This window comes from Rhipicephalus microplus, unplaced genomic scaffold (genome assembly GCF_043290135.1).
Source record: "Rhipicephalus microplus isolate Deutch F79 unplaced genomic scaffold, USDA_Rmic scaffold_94, whole genome shotgun sequence".
Taxonomy (NCBI): domain Eukaryota; kingdom Metazoa; phylum Arthropoda; class Arachnida; order Ixodida; family Ixodidae; genus Rhipicephalus; species Rhipicephalus microplus.
In genome coordinates this window covers 419,842-428,106 of record NW_027464666.1, presented here as the reverse complement: position 1 = coordinate 428,106, position 8,265 = coordinate 419,842, and the positions used below count along the sequence as shown (strand labels likewise).

The following is an 8,265-nucleotide window of genomic DNA, read 5'->3' as shown; positions in this document are numbered from 1 at the left end:
TCGCGGAATGTGGCGCCGCAAATTGGACACGATGTACCATATGGACCGTGGTCTTGTTACGTTTTAAAACAGATGGGTTAAGCGCAACTCATCTGTGACCGAGCGGAAATCGCATGCTGATTTGTTTTGTGTTGCGCCTCATGTGCAAGCTACTTTTGTACCCACCTCTGCAATGCCTCGTAAGGAGACGACAATATAGATAAATAAATAAATAAATAAATAAATAAATAAATAACTTAGTAAATAAATAGATAAATAATTTTGACATGAAGCCTCCGCAACCACTCGAAAAAGAAAACAACACTAAACGTGGAAATGTAACTATTTTATATTTACGGAAATATATAAGACTATTTTTTATAATTCATAACTATTTTTTATTTATGGAAATAAACTATGTTTTATATTTATATAGAAATATAAAACAACACTAAAACGTGGAAATATAAACAATTTAGCGGCTAAACGCAGAAATAGTGACACAAGTGACAGTGGCACATGGCCACCTTTGTTCTATACGGTATCTGCTTTCTGCCTCTCAGCTGTTTCTATTTCAGCACTTGAATGACCTTCTTCGAGTAAAAGTAAAGATGTTTCCGCTTCCACATGAGATCCCTGTTCACAGTGAAGACGGATTTCCGCGTTAATTTTCACTGGGAACAAAGATCCTATCGGTATTACCAGATTGAAGGACTCTGGTATTATTTAACTGTTGTGGTTGGTGGGTGGATTTGCGTAAAAATGTATTTGTGTCCGGCAAGGCGCAGTGTCCGTTTTTAATTGTCCTCCTGACTAAATGCCAATTTCTGTCCAACTTTGGCCCTCATAGCAGCGAAGTATCACTTATTAGAGGGATTTATATTACTGCAGAATTGTCAGAAGCCCGACCTGACCTGAAATATCACGTTATCAACGGCGTTGAGTCGCATTTAATGGCGAGTGGTGAAGTATAGCTATAGGCCGCGTGCAATGTATACATGCACCCAGCCGGGTGCCACGACATCTTATAGTGTTGACGGCCGCCGATATCCGATGATAGAACAGGAAATTATGATCACAGTTTAAATGTTCGTAACATTAATTGATAAGATTGCATCGTAATTAGTACTATGTAAACGCATAATCGATTGTCACAGACTCGCAGTTAGGTCACGCTACGGATGATGAATCGGCTAGCGCCAAGACAAGGACCCTTGCGTCGAAGTGAAAATTTTTTATATAGCTTAGTGATTATGCAACGTGTACACGTTAGGTACTATACTTTATAAAGTGTACTATATATGCGTACGCGTGTACAAGATCACGATTACGCATCGCTTTCTGGCTGTTACAGCGTCGGTTGTCCATGTTAAGCTGTGATTTATTGACATTATTTGTGTGCGGCGAAGGTATACACAACGCTGACGTACGCAGCGCGCACATCTCTACCCCTGCACTCCATTTTTTTCTCTTTTATTTGTATTTAATAGAAATGACTTTGACGTGATGCGAGAACTTCTAGACAGCAATCCTTTTAATAGGAAAAAATACGAGTAGCTTAGCAGCGGGGTGTTGTTTCAAAGACGTCAGGAGCGGGACCTTATGACGTAAGACTCAGGACGCGAAGTCTTTCGGCGTTAAGATGCCCACAACTACCACAATTTTCGCTTTGCTCGTGATCCTCCGAATGCGCCCTGTTGTTTATTTATTAAGGAAGAAAGGAAACGTGCTAGCTTTACAACGGCGCTTCCTTCAATCTCTCTTTTCTCAAGAAATGAGTCAGGAATTCTTCACGTACTCTGGATTCCCAAGGATCGCGCAAGCACTTCCCACTTCATCCATCACACGGCGTGTGTAATCTGGCTTGCACTGCACGGCATTTTGCTCGAGCTGTCCTGCGTTCGCGGCCGAAAAAAGGCCCGCCACATCAAGCCGAGTGGACAGACAGAAGCCAAACCGAGCTGGCAGCAATTGCACGTCGGCGGAGGTCGACCACACCTGGGAAGCCCGCCTCGGGTGGGCCCTCACAGTCCGCCGCCGCCGCTCGACGGCTGTCTTCATGCGCGGAGCAGGGGGAACGCCGACCCATTAATCTTTCGTCTAACACCCATCCCGCCGAGGAGTTCGAGCCGATAGTTCGGCGCAGTGCAATGGAGTGCATGTACTGCCCGCAATCGAAGTGTAGCGAAGCGAAATCCCAAGCCTTGCAATACGTGGACGATGCGAGAGAGATCGGCCATCTAGATGGGTGCTGCCTAACTTTGCTCTTTTAATGTTTATGTGCTGAAGACCCGTTGAATTGTTAGAGGGACACTGAATTAAGACCAGATGATTTATGAAATTTAGACAATGCATTCGTAATTGACCGCAAGTGTCCTTTAGAGGAAGCTGTGGCTTGGGGAATCGTCGCGAACGAACGAACGAACGAACGAACGAACGAACGAACGAACGAACGAACGAACGAACGAACGAATGAACGAACGAACGAATCAAATTATCGCGTTTTTACATGCGTGGTTACTCAGAGGGAAGACGAAAGGAAGGGAGAGGGCACTGTCGGGCTTGCGAAGCATTAGCTGTTTGTACGGTCTTGCTCCATTCCAGAAAATGTCGATGATCCGAGCTATATCTCACTGCACACCTGTATCATACATTTTCAGTGAGACATAAGACGAGTCCAGTTACATGAATAGCTCATTCCATTGATCTACTTGCACCAGGGCTGTTACCGAAAGTGTGGAGCTACAGAAACGCAAGAGACAGAAACGGCAATGGTAGTTGTAGGCTTCACTCGTGCGTGCACGACGCGTCAACGAGAATTTGCTTGAATTAGGCGAAGGCATTGTGGCAATGGGTACGCTCATCTCACAGAGAGTTGACCTCTGTGAAATCTCTACAGCGGTGAGAATGTAGGCACAGCAAAGGCACGAGAAAGTCACGGAGAGTAGGGAACAGGAGCGTGCTGTGTGGCTCAGCTCTGTCTGTCTGTTTGTAGGGCAGAGATTGGGTGTCGCGGAGGGTTCTGGCTAGGTTGCTAAGGGAGGAGGATAACTGAACGCATTTTCTCATGAAGCGGGCACTTATAGCATAACTTGAGGTAATTTTTACGTGCGAGACATACGCAGGAAAAAAAATGTTCCCACGTGCTTTGCTGCAGATGCCGTCGAAAGACGATAGAATTCTGCCAGCCGTACTTCATGGATCCTGGTCTCATCCGCATCAAATTATGTTTCGCCTTGCCTCAAACAGCCACTCTTCTATGTTGAATCGGCCGCATCTGGCTGGCATTGATAAATATAGAGGAGGCGCTGCGTGAGATGTGGACGCCATTGGACAGTGGTGTCCAGAAACATAAGCTTGTGCAGAACAAATGGCCACTTGCCAGGTGGCAACACCATATCATCGACAAATGGCTTTTTTTTTCGTGCATAGCTTCGAATTTTCAGCGCAGCTTAAGAAACACTATAGCTCTTTAGAATTACGTGTCTACGTATTTGCTAGTAAAAGAACACACCACCTAATACTTACGTGTTGATGTTGTGCCTCAGATATAGGCAATGTGGGCTTTTTGATCGACAATGTTCAGAAGTATGAAAGCAGCCACCAGTTCAAGATGGCTGGGTGTTTAGCAAGTGCATAAGACAAAAATTGAAGACACGCATTCCTTTCTGTTTTCTTTGCAATTTGGGAAGCGTGTGCCTTTGAGCATATTTTCAACTTTCGTGCTTTTCTTAAACAGCGTTTTTTTTTTGTGGCTCAAAACAAGTTTTTCTGAAAACAAGTAATGAGTGAAAACGCACCTTAGCGCTAGCCCCTCGTTTGCGCTCTGTGCTTGTGCGTCTCCTGTATGTAGTAGCCACCTCTCGTTTTAGTCCTTAGAGTGTCCGCTAGTTGGCGGTACTTGTATACAATGAATCTGTAGTGCTCCGCTAGATTTGGCGAGCTGGCCGCGCCGAAAAAGAAGCGACCCGCGTGGCTCGTGTGGCGTGAGCCACGAGAAATTGCAGAACGGCCTAGCTCTTGGCCTGGTTGGACGCGGCAGCAGCGACTCCGCCTACGCCTGCGTCTCGAATAAAAGCTGACTTCGGCGCGAGCTCGCCGCCGCCGTCTCGTCTCTCGTTCCTCTACAAATCTACACAGTAAAAATTTTTGCACCCAAAAGGGTGTAAAAAGGGTGCTTTTACGAGAAAGCACCCTTTGCAACACCCTTTAACACCCATAAATGGTCGATTGAAAAAAAAGCACCCTTTTGTTTGGGTGCTTGCCTCGATAGCACCCTAAAATAGGCTCTAAGGGTGCTTTTGTGCCTGAGAAGGGTGTAGGTGCCGATTCATCGGATGGAATATGCAGCATAAGAAGAACACATAATTATAATATTTGGGATTTTACGTCTCAAAAACCTCGATATGATTATGAGGGTCGTCGTAGTGGAAAGCTGCAGATTTTCACCATTTGGTGTTCTTTAATGAGCGCTCATATCGCACAGTGCAAAGGCTTCCACATTTTCGCCTCCGCCTTAATTCGACTGCCACGGCCGGCATCGAACCCGCGACCTTCGGATTGGCGGCTGAGCAGCGTAGCTACTGCACGAATATGTGGACCTTGCGTTAAATGACGGCCTAATTGACTTAAAATGTGTGAAGGTGCTCTCCGAATACAGCAGAATGTCAGCAGAAGCAAAGCGCGTTTCATCTATAATGGCAATTAACTGCAATCCATGTTACGAAAGCTTTCCTTAGCGTTGGTTATAAGCTACATGTTTGCTGTGGATTATATACAGGAACATAATGTTCGCCCGAGTATGGGTGTGTGTGCGTGAGCCTGCGCATGTGTTCGCGTGTAAGCGCGATTGTGTGTACACCCGTGCATGTGTGCGTGCGCGTGTATGTGCGAGTCCGTGCTTGTGTTAGCGTGCCTGTGCACATGTGTACGCCCATGCATGCGTGCGTTTACGGTCGCGTGTGTGTGTTGCCGTATGTGTGTATACGTGTACGTGTGTGCGCCTGTGAATAAGTATGCGTGTGTATCAGCCCGTGCGCCCTCAAATTTCGTGTGTGTGTGCGGGGGGGGGGGCACTGCTTCATAGTGTTTAAGGTCCCACACCTGTTAAGACTGGGAGTCTATATGGGAGGTGGCTTAAGAAATGGCGGTGGTCAACGCACTGTACACGGACTTTCAGTACATGGAAAACAGCTGCACACTTTCGTACCAAATTATTGCTTACGAACTTGCTGTGGTAGCTGATTAGGTCCGCTGAGGCGCTTCTACGCTCGAAAACGTGGGTTATGACCAATTCACACGGAAAGCCGTCACTGCACTTATGCACAACCATCGTTTATATTAACAACGTTTAACAAGAACGTGCCCTGCCTTTGCTACAGGTGCTTAGCTAGCTCATTGGGCAACCATATGGAATTATGTGCTGATCATGTGGTCAACAAAAAGTTTGTTATAACAACCTCGGCACGTTTCGTGGTCCGTGACAAGCCTTGTAATAAACATCCGCGACTGTGGATTAATTTGTTCCAGCTTCGACTACGCATTCAGTGTTTGCGGCACCATACGCGGAATAGCCAGACACAGACAATGCGAAAAGAAATTCCTCTGGAAAAAGGTGTGGCGATGCTCTCCCGCTAATGCCACCGAGGACGAAATAATTATTGTTTCTGGCCATTCCATTGTGCACTTCGTTTTCCGCAAGATTTGCTTCACTATTTTTCGCCCACTGCAATCGCATTCCGTCAAAATACTCAAAGAACCCGAGGCTGGTAAAGAATCTGCGTCGCTGTGCGACTGGCTGGGAGGAGAGTTGCCGTTTACAAGGAGTCATTCCGCGCCGAACGACCGTCCGCCGTATGCGCCATAGCGTTTGCCTTTCGGCGCCGCCTTGGCGGGTTTTCGCTCCTCCCCCCCCCCCACCGCTCACGCTCACCCCGGCCAGCGTTGCTCCCACAACGGCGGCGTAGATAAGCGAAGGGTTGCGTCACCGAACACCTGCGTGGACAACTGCGGAGGAGGAAGGAGGAGGCACTGGCGCCGCCACGCCGCCGCCAGTGCCTCCTCCTTCTCTCTCTCAACGTTGCTCCCTCTGTCTCATCGTCTTTCAAATGCGTTGCGTTGGTCTGGGGTCTTGGTCGCTGTGTGTATTCTAGCGAACAGGTGCATATTCAATGGTGGTCACGCATGACACCGTGTTCGAAGTGACGCTCGGATTAAGGAATATTCATGCAGTGGCGGACACGGACAACGTGGGCCTATTAACGGTGAGTGTACTGTTTTCGTAGGTAGTAATCATACAGCGCTAGCTGGGCGCCTGCAGCAGCTCTGCCGAAGTAGGCTGCCAGCCATTTACAACAGCATGCGTTCGCGGGCCTGTTGCAGATGCCCGATTAAACGTGTGACTTAACGAGTTCACACTGCTATGCGCGATGTTGTGTAAGTGCCTGCATCACTCATACAGTGAGTGATGTGATCACTTAACAAGGGCGGGATTAGTTGCTGATCGCACATTGTCTCTACACTGAACAAAGTGATTGATATTGTTTTAAGATGTGCTTTGGGCTACATCGTAATAACAATTCTATTATTACTCAAATGTGCAACGTGCTTCTGTAGGTGTAAGCGTAAAAAAAGAAAAAGCAAAAATTATGTACAGAGGCGCACTGTACGAAATGGCTTTTTTTTTTTTGCTTAAAGACGGTAGAGTTGGAGGTGCTGATATGCCGCGATGCTCCCAGCACGTGCGCCTCGGTCTTTTAAGCTATTTAGGACAAGTGCCACCAGCAACAGGGAAAGATCTAGCAGACTTGCAAAAACGCGTTGTTGTGGCCATCGCCGTGTGTTGTTTTCCCTCGTTTCTGTTTGCTGTTTTCGTGCTTCGCTTTCATCTGCGATAATGTTCGGCGTTATAACAGAATTGAGAGAGTATACGTGACTGTTGGAGCTATGTGCGGTTGCTCTAGCATAAGCCATGGCTGCTGCAACGTAGTCGGCGTCCGCGCGCGTTGCCGCGTTCGAGCGCTCTTACTTGCGTGATTGTGTTTAACTGAGTATTTAGGCACGGGTTACGTTTGTAAATCCCGTAGTCAATAATCGCTAACAGCGTGCCCCTGATTGCCATCAGAGGATGGGCTTGGTTGTCGAAATATGCCAGACGCTTTTTCTGAAAGCAAGCTTTGAATTTTTTTTTTAAAGAAGTGCTTTAATACGTGCAAGGCAGTGCCTATTGCAGGCCCGCAACTCTTTAAAAACTGGACGAGCTATCACATATTTTATCAAATTACAATGAATTAAGAAGATTGAATTATAGATGACGAATTTCTGTGCTAGATTAGGTGCACAAAACACATGTTCGCAGCCCTACGTCTAGAAAGCAGGCAAATAGGAAGCACAGCGTCAAATTTGGATTAGATTCCATTGACGGAGCGTCTTGTGAGGGTAGAAAGAACGAGAAAATTGTTCATTTTTGAAGCCCTTATAGACGCAGTCAGAATTGCACTGATTGGTGACTTGTAATAATTCCTCAGATTGTCAGAGGCGTGATTTAAGTCAGTAAATCTCTTACTTTTTTTTTTGCAGACCTCTTCGCTAGTGCCACGCCCAAGATCATTTGTTCTCATGTAAAAGAGAAAGCAGAGATGTCTTCACTGTTTGTACATGAAGAGGTGAGTTTCTTGTGCATTTTGATTAATGTTACATGTTCTGAGCGTTGTACTTTAGGAATTGTTTTTCACACTGGCTCACTACCCTATAAGGAATTTGATTCTTAGGCGAGTTCAGGCTTTCGTAAGTGCCATTTTCGAGCTGTAGTCTTACACTTCACCTCATTTCGGGAATTAGCTGTATGCTGGAAAACTCTTATCTTTATCATACGAAATTATTAGAATGTATGGGTTGTATGCTTCGAGTTCAGTGTAATGTCAATTACACGCCATTTCGAAGGATATACACTACACATTCTTTATATATGGTGCTGCCAGAAGAGCACGAACATCCTTTTAAGAGAAGTCATATTTGCTCTTATTACAGGATGAGAGGGTGCCGCTGACGTCCTGCGTAGTCTACCCCCCGGCCCCAGTCTAGAGCAAGCCTACTTCCTGAACCTCCACATGGATAACCGAAACATCTTTCGTGTCAGTATTGACGAACAAGGAGTGACAGCACTGATGAGTTGATTTTTTTTTATTTTCAACATTGTCTACGACCGCAAGGCCTTTAACAACCACCGTGATTGAGCGGATTTTTCTCGGCGTGAGTTTGGAGTTTATCAAAGAAGTTGTTCAGGCA

At 46.3% G+C, this 8,265-nt stretch overlaps 1 long non-coding RNA gene across 1 annotated transcript; it reads left to right on the top strand.

Annotated features, from left to right (window-relative positions):
* Nucleotides 1-6,108: 6,108 nt before the first annotated feature.
* Nucleotides 6,109-8,197, top strand: LOC142790298 (uncharacterized). The gene is made up of 3 exons (XR_012889416.1): nucleotides 6,109-6,242; nucleotides 7,558-7,643; nucleotides 8,008-8,197. It is a non-coding gene; the product is annotated as an uncharacterized LOC142790298 (long non-coding RNA).
* The last annotated feature ends 68 nt before the right edge of the window (nucleotides 8,198-8,265 follow it).